Raw genomic sequence first — 12,461 nt, forward strand, 5'->3', positions numbered from 1 at the left:
ACTTGAATTACTTAAGTCAAAGACCTTTTCACCATGTACCTGGTAGAATCAACACTTAATACCCAGATGAATAACAGGCTTTGCAGCTTGGGAATCAGGTCTTCCTGAATACCAGAGTCAGCTATCTATAGGTGATTATTGGGTGTATACTCCACTTTTTAAAAGTATAAATACTCTGAAAGTTCATGGCCCATCACCTTAATTAGCCAGACTACTAGACAAGTAAAGAGACATTTTATTATCAGTGTTATTTATTCCTGAGTGCTAGAAAAAAAATGGTTTCACCTTTCATTGCCTGCATGGAGAAATTACTAAGACATCTGCTGAGAATTGCGCCGAGAAGCGTACTGACATCACTGAGATTAAACTTTGTATAACTTAGTATCAATGAATGACATTAGGGACTCATCAAGACCACAGAGGAACTGAAGCTCTCTCTTCTCATCTGGCAGATGTGTTCACACTGCTGAGGGCTCACTCTGACTGGGGGCTTTGAGAGTAGTTTTCACCCTTTCTCTATTCAGTCCACAGATTCTCTTGTGATTAGTCCAACAGCATGAAAATGATAGCTGGCTATTTTTAAAGGTATATTTATCCAGTCTGCACTGGATGGAGCCATGCCCTGCACTGGGCTCAGCAGTTCATGAGCTTTATTGCATGGTTGCATCACTGATTCATTCAATTAGGAACCTGATAATACTTATTTCATAAAATACAGAAGACGTGACTATCTTAGAGTTTTGAGGTGTAACTAGAAAAGGACAGATCTTTGACAAACTGGTTTGGTTCCTGTGCCCATTGTTTGGTATTCTGAATACTTCAAGATGCTAGACATTATGCAAAGACTGGGCATTTTTAAACTAGAGGCATTATAAGGCAATAAAGTAAAAACACAGAAAGGAGCCAGGCATATTGCAGGGAGCTGTGACATGGCAACCAACCATATAGAAAAACACTTTTAAAATTTTTTGCTTCCCATACATCTCTTTAATGTAGGCTGCCACACAGAATAAAACAAATGCCCTACATAAACTAGTGTATTATGTCAATAGAGTCATCTTTATCAAATGTACTTGTAATCCTGCCAAAGAACGATATGAAAGCTATTTGACAAGATTCATTTTTCTCAAATAAAACAGACACTTTGTGGTCATGAATGAAAATGCGATCTTCTAGCTGCTAAATATTGAAAGCATGTAGATCTCATTTCTCTAGCTTTTTGCCCACTTCTCAGTGATATTTTAAGTCTCTAAGAATCTTAAATTGCATACCCTGACTATTACTCTAATTTCTGCTCCTGTCTTAACCCTTTTAATTGGTTTTTGACAAGTATAACTTATAATAGAATATTCTTTACTCTATATTCTTTATTTTACTCTACCTACACATGAGATGATAAAAAAACAGAATTTCCAAAAGGAACAGAAACAGGGGGGGAAATGCCATTTTATATTAGCTCTCCATAAAACAGAATTGTGCAGAGCGACTCCTAGTTCCATGCTAAAAGGAATGCGGCCAGATGTTTGTCCAGTCAGCACTGTGGGTGAATTTAGCTATGATCCTGGTAAGGGACCTGTAAAACACAACCCCATGCCCCCATTGCTCCACGCTGAGCGTGGTTCTCACTGAGTGAATCAAACAGACTGACTACAGCCCCTCAGGGTGCATTCTGGTAATTCTACTAAGCCAGTAACAGTCATCTGTCAGAAAAGGCACAGTTCCAGTCCCTCTCTCTCTCTCTTAGTCCCTGCAGCAAATTTATGCCTGGAATCCACAGACTTAAGCAACTTTGGTATGGCAAATTAAACAGCCTATGTTGGAACTACTTCCTCGAAGTATCTTACAGACTTAGAAACAAGACAAGTAATTTGGTTTACTGTATTTTTATTGTTAATACTACTCTTAAAATTACACCTAAACCCATCCTCACTGCAGCTTGCACTGTACAGACATAAAAACAACAAACTGTTTTGCCTTTGAAGTGCCTCATAGAGAGAAGATGAGCAGGAAGAGGTTGTAATTGGTTCCTATGAAAAAGCATCTCCAGCAAAAGAATTATGCAGCTATGCTCAGACTCTGACAAAGCTCAAGGCAGAGACTTGATGCTTGAAAAAGAAGAGAAAGAAGAGTTTAGGGCTATTACATAGATTTTGTGCTATGCATAATCAGCAACATGGGTGAAATCATGAAAGTGAATGTACAAGACTGCCTTAAAATACTGGTATCATTTGTATAATGGCAATGAGGGATACTTCTTGGTGATGTAGATTAGACATGGCTTGAAAAGTAAAAAGAAGTAATTTGTATTTCATGCAGTGAAGAAAGGGAGCCAATGGCACTGTCCAAAAAAAAAGGAGTGACATTCTCTCAGGAGCTGAGAAAATGACCTTTGCAATTGGACAGAAAGACAAAGAAAGTGTTGTTAAGTGCATATATGTTATGCATATAGCTCCTGGCAGCTGGCTTTCTGTGGAGGGAGGTGGGGAGAGACCATGGGAGCTGAGAAGAGAAGGTAAGCCAAGCATACCTGAAAAAGATAAAAAGCAGTAACAGGACAGACATCAACTGTTGAAAACAAAGCACAGCCCACAGATTAACAACTTGAACAGCTGTTTTGGATGTGAAAAGAAACAGCACAAGTGCATCTACCATTAAGTGAACTGTAATTAAAGTCAGAAATACTGGTAAGAAATTTATACAAATGAGACTGCAGTCTGGAAAGCAGCAGTAATAAAGACTATCTCAAATACAGTGTCCTGAAACACTTAAGCACAACTGGATTCAAGGTAACCCAGACAGTTGTTGGTGTTTGCTTTCTTAAAACAGAGGTGAATCTCAATTGAGTTAAAAGGAATTACAATATATTTTCTGGTTTGTTCCCAGAGTCTCTACAGTTTTCCCACTGGGACTTAAAAACTGTGAGCAAGCAGAGATGAAGGGCAAGTCTTAAGAAAGGGCCTGTCTTCTGTCAGAACTCTTGAGCACTGATTTGGGGATACAAAGAAGATGTGGATTTGGATTAGCAGGCTACCCATTGATTCTCCCAGCATACTGAATCCCCCTGGATTGTAAGGGCCTGGATATAGTATAAAGAGTAAAGGAGTTCCTGCTTTGTCCAAGAAAGAACTTTTATTTTCTCATTCTGTCCAGGTGGTGTTGTGCCATGGAAAAGGGATTTGCTGTAAGCCTTTAAGTGTTGTACTCTGACCAAATATTCTATTAAAAAGTTCCATGTGGACAAATCAGACTACAGCACACATTTAGGAAGACTCAGGAGACTTACAGGAGTACTTTCATGCAGTGATAGCAACAAATACTATGACAGCTAGCAAAATTCAGCTGTGAGCTGCTAATTATTGTGTGCTCCAAACGTCTTTCACAGACTAAAACCCTCTACAGTTCAAGCTCTGCAGTCTCCAAAAGGCTTATCTGGAGTTTATCCTCTGGAGACTGTGGGGAGAAAGGGAATGATCCTTCCCTGACTAATTATGTAGCTTTATCTGCCTTCTCAGATAAAAGATGAAAAGTCAGTTTTGAGAGCATTTATATTTTGGGACTTTTTCTTTTTCATATTTAAAAAAATAGTTTCCTGGTTTTACACTTATTAAAAAAAAAAAAAAGCTTTTTGACATATAGGGCTCTAAGAAATGATCCACCATTATTTTCCCAGGAGGAGGAAAAGTTGTCTGTGGGATAATGAATTCCTCTTTCTGTGCTTGCATACAGCCTGGTGGTGTCAGTCCAAGCTGTATCCAGCCTGGGAAGAAATTATACCACTCCAAGGCTGCCTTATAGTGGAGAGAGGTGCCATCTTTCTAGCATGGCCTGTAAGGAATCAAAGACAGCATTACCCTGTGATACTAGCTCACAGCACCAGTAAGAGGAAATAATCCTGTAAATCTTTAATATTCCACATACTATATCTTGTTAGGGTTTTCCTCCATTGCTTTTCTAGGACTAGAATCAATTTGTGTTTCATTGTGATCCTCAAGTTGTGAACTTCTAAATACACAGACATCAGGTCTTGCAATCAGACAGCTCTTCATGGCACCCTGTCTGGGTTGTCTGGCAGGCTTTCACATGACATTGTCTTCTCAGCATAGCAATGTTCATCTGGTTTTGGTGGAACACACTTACTTGTAATATCTTTCTTTTCTACCTGCTAAAATGCATTTACTGACCAACATTTCTCACCTAAATAATAGCATAGCTCTACATTTGGCCTTCACTTCTTGCCAACAGATTCCTTTTCACTGAGTAATGGCATTGTTACATTGTTTTAATTCTCTCTATACTGTTTTCAAATGTAATGTGTTTCTTTAGGAAAGGGGGTTTGCTTCCACCATCTTGTCTAGGCTAAATCTCAATCTTTAAGCCACAGTTCTGCATTTAAATATGAGGACAAGAAAAAAAAAAGGTACCCTTCTACAAACTCATCAGCAGTTTTTATCTTAGACATGTTTTATTGTTTTACTGTATTCAGCAAATAGAAAACCACAAGCTTGGGTATCAGCAGTCAAGTCTGTAGCTTATAAATGGAATTAATAACAGCATAGCCATAAGTTTAATATTTTGCTTGTGTTGTTGCCAGCTCCCTGATCTCTGTGCACTCACTGTAGAAACAAACCTCTGGTGCTGGCCCAGAAAAGGAATGTATTTGGGTTTTGCCCCAGTGCTAGGAATTGAGTTCCTGTCTGCAATAATTAATTATAAACCACTGCTCCCAGGCCTTCCTCTCTATTACTGTTTTCTAAAGAGCAGCTCCTGATTTTGTATACAGGATGATTATTATTTCTTCCCAGGTGTATTAGCTTACATTTATCTATATTAAATCTCATTTCTCTTTCCTCTGTCCATCTCTCAAAAGTTTTCCCTAACTTTATTCTCCAGTGAGGAGAGATCCTTTCTCAGAGCTGCTTTGTTTACGCAATGCATTGCTAGAAGTGCATAATAGGTAAAATAATTGTGTATCACTTCTAGACTTTTCATTTCCTCTTTTCTGCATTCCAGTTCTGCTCCCTCTGATGTAGTCATTGACTTCAATCAAGAACAAGCATTTAAAGAGCTGGTCCATTGTTTCAATAATGGCAATAGTCCAGTTATTGAAATTTCTTAATCCTTTGTTTGGATTAAATTTCTTGTTCTCTTCTGAAACAAGCATGGGGAATGAGAGAAGAGATTAAACTATATTACACTGCATCCCAAGCCTACAAAAAGTAATTCATAAAAGTGATTTGTAAATAATCTCAGTGTCCGCTGGTTTTCTGCACCTGAAGGAAGTTGTGTAACTTCATGCCAGCACTTTCATCTTGGCATGTTTGGATTCATCTGTGTCTCTGCTGTGTCCAAGTTTGACTTTTAGCTGACAGATACTTGGTTCTGGGCTAGCTTTTTGCACAACAGCCCCAGTACTGTACATCACCATTGATTTGTACCCTGATGTCTCTCAAGTCTTCTATAATTCTCTCTACATATCAGCAAAATTAAGATGAATTAGCTGAGAGCAACCCTTTGGGTTTTGGAGAGCCTTTGACAAAATCTTGCTCAGGAAGTAGATTTGCCTGGTCCCAGCCAGCAGTCTAACTGAATCTGAGCAAGGCCTTCATACAGATGAGAAAGGGAATCTTTTCTACCAGTGTCACTTGAAATGTTCTTGAAATGCTCTATAGATGACAAGAGTTGCTGCAGTAGTTTCTCAGGGGTTTGGGAGTTCATGCTCCCTTCCTGGCTTTGGCACTAATGATCGCGCAGTCCCGCAGGGAGCCGGCTCAGCAATGGAGCTAATTAATTACTGCAGACAGGAGCTCAAAATCTAACATTGCTGAAAAATCAACTGCCTGTGCTATTTTGTCTGCAGCTGGTCTCTAATGGCTGCATTTGGGGAAAATCTTTAGCACAACTAAGAGCAAAAATGCTCTCTTTCTTTCTCTCTCACTCTGCTGTTAAACTAATACAGCAGTGAAGGATGGAATAGTACCAAATGCAACAAATTAGAAAGTGGCTAACTAATGTCAAATTAAGAAAAATGAGTTCTTAACAGTTTTAACACTAGGGTACTCTTAGCATAGGTACAGCTAAAAATGTAAGATTGGAAGAGACCATCTCAGTCACTGAGTCAGACCCTGCAAACATAAGCTGTCATTCAATAATCACCAAGTCCAGAATGATCCACAGAATATTGACCCTGAATGTTTACATGCAAGACAGGTCTCTTTCATCATTTTACAATAATCTTAAGACCTACTGTGAACACAAAAATTCACATCAATAATACACTTCAGGAAACAAAAAAAGGAAATCGTGGACATTGTCCATGTCTGAGGACAGAGATTCCCAATCCAGCCTTTCTCCCTTCCCACCACATGTACCAGCACACTAGCATCATGTCAGGTCACAAGTTTAAAACTCGCTGTATAAAAGAGCGATTCATTTTCAGATACATCAACTCCCTGAAATCAGTGGAGAAACAGCAGGATTTTTTGGGGTTTAGTTCAAGCTTAGTTCTTGGCTGCAAAGCTCCCTGGACCAGCCTCCTGCTCAGCTGCAAAAATACCAGGACAGACCACAATAGCTCTGACTTAGATAAGGATGAACTGCTATGGAACCATACTTCAGAGATGAAATCTCTCATTGCAGCAAAGCCAACCAAATGGTTAGCTGCCACTGAAAAGAGCAGCTCCATACAAGTCTGTCCCAACTGGCACTGCTATTCAATAAACCATTCAGTAATTACTTACTTTTTATGGTGATGTTTATTTTCTTCTAGTTCAGCTTGCCATGGCCACCAGAAAAAGTGGAAATGCATGGCCAAGGAGGACGGGGAGAATCAGAATGATCTCACTTTTTTTTAGACTAGCAAACTGCAAGCATTGTGTTACATTAGAAAGCTGTGTTACATAAGCACTTCCCCTTAAATGCTCCTAACTACCCTTTTGCCATTTGTGTCCCAGCATCCACAGTCATATAGCCTATGTCAGACAGGATCAATGCCTAATTAAACTCAAGAAATCTGAAGAAGTAAAAGGTTTTTTTTCTTCCTGATGGTGGTGTTCCCTGATTGAGTTCATGTTAGAGCTGAATAAGATTTGCCTGTCTGATAGTGCAATAAGAAAAAGGCGTCGTAGATAAGGAGTTGGAGGAGCTGTGGACAAAATTTTCAGATTTACCAAGGAGGTCCATTCCTAAGTGAATGTTGGCAACAGCCTGCATCAAGCACAGAGCTGGATTAGATGATTTGCACAGATCCTTCCCAAACATTTTTGTGATTTTATAATTCTCTATCACAGGAATTAAAAGTCATACACCTGTACAAGCACACATTGAGAATGCAAGTGTCAGACCTCCACAGCTCCAGGCACCTTATCAACCAATCTATTGACACATGCAATGTGTCAGCAAATGTCAGCTGTAATACATAATAACTGATTTTCCTCTGTATGAAAAAGGGAGTAACTATTAGGATATGACCTTGCCCTACACACAGCATCAGAAAAAGCAGTGCCCATGATTAAAGATGGATATATAAGCACTAGAAAAAAAATTCAGAGGGCAGAAAAAATGATCCAGAGGTTGAAAAATAACACCTAAGGTATAAGGTTTAAGACATCTATTAAATCTGTCAGAGATGAGTGGTGACTGGATCACTGCACCCAGATAATACACACACAGAGAAAAGGTACTTGATTGTAGGATGAGCTGTTCAGTCTTGCAGACAGAAACATAAAAAGATATAATGAATGGAAACTGGAGTCAGACAAATTCAGGATTGAAATTATGTGATTTCTTAGCAGTGGGGGTAACTAGACATTGGAACAACTTACCTGAGGTGGTAAGTCACCACTGCTTGGAGTATTTCAGGCAAAATGAGGTATTTTCCCTGGAGACATATTCCAGTCCAGCCTCTAGGAAATCTCCTGAAAGAGATTAGGCAAAATGATCACTTGTTTACAGCCTACCAGACAGGAAGCTTTTTCATGCAAGTCTATAAATGTACCCCAACAAAGTGCCTGCTATGCTGTTTGAGCTGGGGAACTGAGGCTGGGCCTACAGTATCAAATTTATTATGTCCCTTTGGGAAGAAATAGTGCCCTTGTATCCCAGGCACAAATTTGATTTAAATATTTATCATCTGGTAGCAGCAGATGGATTTTTAAAATAAATAATTTTTGAAAAGAACAGAAATCAAACATATACTGCTTATAAATATTTACGTAGTTTTCATGGATAATGTTGGCTTTTGTGTTTCTCTCTTTAAAAGCATTTTGCCAAGTGCCATGACTTTAAAAGTCAGAGATATCTAGCTGTGCATGCATATATTTTTCTGGCAGGCACAGTGAAAAAAAAAACAACTAATTGAAGATAACATCAAAAAGAATTTCAGAAAATTTAAAATACCCAACTTTTGATAACTTACTCTGTGTGTGCCTTTTTCTAAGCAATATTATTTTTTAAAATCTATGTTCGTGTTATGAAGTGGTCACTATCACTGCCATACCTTGAATAAGAAAAAATTGGTTGATGACATTATGAAGTTTACAACGATTGCTCAAATCTTCAGGGAACTGCATCACTCTCTGTGACATTAAACAACTTAAAAAGTGCCAGGAGCAACCATACCAATATCAAAAAGCTATGAATTCTCATAATTTCCATAATTTCACAGGTGTCATATCTTAATCCATGGTGTCCAAGTATATTATGGAACATAGTTGCTTGCTGACTTGCCACAGGTCAATTATCATAGACTATAGCACTGTTTGGGTTGGAAGGAACCTTGAAGGTCAGCCAGTTCCAGCCCTCATGCCATGCACAGAGATGCCTTTCACTAGACTAAGATTTCTCAGAGCCTCATCCAACCTGATCCTGAACACTTCCATGGATGGGGCAACCACAACTGCTCCAAGCAACCTTTTCCAGTGCCTCACCACCCTTACAATGAGGAACTTTTTCCTAATACCCAATCTAAACCTAACCCCTTTAAGTTCAAAGCCATTCCCCCTTACCCTATCACTACATGCCCTTGTGAAAAGTCTCTCTCCAGCTTTCTTGCAGCCCCCCTCTGTGTTCAAAGGCAATAATCAGGACTCCCCAGAGCCTTCTGTTCTCTAGGCTAAACAACCCCAACTCCCTCAGTCTTTCCTCATAGGAGAGGTGCTTCAGCCTCCTGATCATCCTGCTCTCCTCTAGACTCACTCCAACAGGTCCACATCCTTCTTATGTAGGGGACCCCAGAGCCTGATGTAGCATTCCAATGGTGTCTCCTGAGAGCAGAGTAGAGGCAGAATCCCCTCTCTCACTCTGCCAGCCATACTGCTTTTTGTTGTCACCATATTGCAAAAGCTCCCATGCCTTTTCAGTAATTTCTCATGGGCATCTCCTCACAGCACTAACTCCATATTCTTAACAGCACAGCCAACAAACTCCATCTCTCCTCACCCAGCTAACCCAATCTTTTGTAGCACTCATCTTCTTATTGGACACAGCTGTGGCCTATTAAGGGCAGGCCTGTTCCTAATCTTTGGTGATTAGTACAGCTGCAACTCCTCAGGGGTGAGACTACCTTCTGCACTATTCTCTTACATTCTCATACAGAAGAGTCAATCTTCTCATCCACCCATGCCCCCAAGTCCTTCTCCTCAGGGCTGCTCTCAATCCCTTCCCTGCCCAGCCTGTATTCATGCCTGGGATTGCCCCCCCCCCACACACACACAGCGTTGCACTTGGCTTTGTTGAACTCCGTGAGGTTTGCAGAGTCCCAGGTCTCGAGCCTGTCCAGGTCCCCCAGCGCATCCCTTCCCTGCAGTGTGTAAACTGCACCACAGAGTTTGGTGCTGTCAGCAAACTTGCTAAGGGTGCCCCCAACATCCCTCTCTATGTCACCTTGCCAAGGTGTTAAACAGTGCCTGTCCCAATACAGACCTCTGAGGAGCACCCCTCCATCTGGACATTGGGCATTAACCACAACTCTTTTTGAGTGAGACTATCCAGCCATATCCTTATCTGCCAGCTGGCCCATGCATCAAACCTGTATCCCTCCAGTTTACAAACAGGGCTATTGTACAGGACAGTATCAAATGCTTTGCACAAGACCAGGTAGATGATGTCAGTTGCTCTTCTCTTATCCACCAATGCTGTTACCCCATTGCAGAAGGCCAACAAATTTGTCAGATTTGCCCTTAGTGAAGTCATGCTGGCTGTCACCAATCATTTCCTTATTTTCCATGTGCCATAGAGTAGTTTCCAGGTGGATCTGCTCTGTGATCTTGCGAGATACCAAGGTGAGATGACTGGGCCCTAGTCCCCTACATCTTCCTTTTCCCCATTTTTAAAAATGAGGACTACGCTTCCCCTTTTCCATTCAGAGGAAACTTCACCAAACTGTCACAGCTTCTCAATTACAATGGACAGTGGCTTAGCCACTTCCTCTGCCACTTCCCTCAGGACCTGTAGATGTATCTCATCTGGTCCCATGAACTTGGGCACCTTCAGGTTCTCAAAACCTGATCTCCTAGAGCAGAACCTAATCTTCTTTCTCTGAGTCCCTGTCTCTGCCCTCTGTAACTTGGGCACTGTGGCTGGAGCACCTGTCAGTGAAGACTGAGGCAAAAAAGTTGTTGCTCACCTCAGCTTTCTCCATATACTGGATAACCACATCCCATTTCCTTACAGACAGGGCCCACATTTTCACTAGTCTTTCCTAGTTATTACGGATAGCTCAGGACATTCTAATCAAACCTCTGTCTCATCTATCTGTCAAATGGAAATGAAACAACAGAGAGAAGTTGCCAGAACGACTACTTGAGATCCTTTAAAAAATACAAAAAAAGGAGAAAGATCTTGTAATACCCTTTATCCCACAGGTCATTCTGAACGCTGCCTCTTGAACAATGCTTCTTCAGCTTATCTTGTTCTTACAAATAAGCACTAACCTTCCTACAAACATCAACTTGAATATTCAAATTTTGAAAGAATGCTATGTTTATAGATCTATTAAACAGTTATTCAAAGACAGCAATTCTGCAGTCAGTTCTTTGGGGATATATTTGCCATGTAGTTACATAGACAGAGAATTTATGTTGTAGTCATGATTGTATCTCCAATCTGAAACATTGCTTTGTCTCACTGAAGGGGGAAGGCAGACCTCCTGATAAACGTTCTGGAGGAGAATGTGCTTTGCTCTTTGTCATACTGCTGTTCTGCCTCCATGACCTTGCAGCAGATATTCACAATTTCTATAAACTTCTGGTGACTGAAAAAATTACTATCCCCTTCTTTCCTGCTCCTCTCAGTACTTACAGCCTTAATTAGGAAGTAAAACAGAATGAAAAGTAAAACAGGTTTTAAGAAGCAGCTGTGTTGGATACCCATTATTCCACAGCAACAACTCAGAGCCTGAAAAACACACTTAAAAGTGCATCTTCTGTTTTTACCAAGAGGGAGGTAAACCCTGGAACAAAGCCACATCTGACACCTGTATGTGGCAAATGCATCTGTTACTGAAGCTAAACCCTACAGGGGTAATGAACAAGAAGCCACGAGCAAACAATTTCTCTCTCTGGCTGCACACATATGGGCTCATGCAGCAGTTTGTGCAGAATCCTCCAGCCAGGTCTGAGCTGGACTCACAGGCACTGTGTATTTGCATGTGACCACAATGTTGTATCTGACCTAATTAGCACCATGTCCAACCTAATTAGCACCACCTACCACAGGGTTAAGTACTTTGGGTGCAACAGCACTCATACACAAGTCTACAGCTGCTATCTCCTATTCCACAAGTAACTTGATGAATATATGCTAAGTCCTGTGCTCTGTTGCATGGTGCAGAGGTATCCCCTGTCATGTTTGTGTTGCTTGTTTTTTTAAATAGCAAACACAGATAATTTTATTTTATTGCTTCCAAGGCAATATGCTGCTTTGCTCACTACTGTTTTTCTATTCTTCTATAAAAACTGAATGGGAAAAAGAATGCTTAGCACACTGAGGTACTAGGATGAAATACTTTTAGGATATGCTTCTACATGAGTCTAAAAAGAACCCAAACAGTAAAAACAGCTAGGTGAAAAGAAATTCCTAAATCTCTATGCTCAGCTGCCCATGTAAGTGCTGACTCTCTGCTATCATGTCTCTGGGGCACTAATTTTCAATTCTGTAAGATGTTACTGTAAACTGCTTAGTAGCAATGCTATGTCCATTTGCACAAGCATGAATGATGATCCAAGGTGTGAAAGCAACAGAAAATAATCCTCTGATATTTATATATGACCTTAGGGAAGTACATCTCCTTCAGGGCATAGCTTTGGGAATTTTTTCTCTAAAACAAAATTTTTAAAAGCCCCAAATATATATATATTCTATTTAATCTCTTTTAGCTTATCAAATAAACTGATAGACTGTGCCTGTTTCAAGTTAACACATGGACACATTAAGTGTAGTAACGAAATCCAAAATTCCTACAAGCA

General features: G+C 40.2%; 1 protein-coding gene across 1 annotated transcript in view; it reads right to left on the reverse strand.

The window, feature by feature from the left end:
- The window catches only part of DCTD (dCMP deaminase), a 214,487-nt gene that overhangs the window by 187,550 nt on the left and 14,476 nt on the right, over positions 1–12,461 (reverse strand). The window contains exon 2 of the mRNA XM_071432163.1: positions 7,821–7,913. The gene's annotated coding sequence lies outside the window, so the exon portion shown is untranslated. The remainder of the gene's footprint in view (positions 1–7,820; positions 7,914–12,461) is intronic.

This window comes from Agelaius tricolor, unplaced genomic scaffold (assembly GCF_023055355.1).
Source record: "Agelaius tricolor isolate 1412-34295 unplaced genomic scaffold, bAgeTri1.0.p SCAF_8, whole genome shotgun sequence".
Classification (NCBI taxonomy): Eukaryota; Metazoa; Chordata; class Aves; order Passeriformes; family Icteridae; genus Agelaius; species Agelaius tricolor.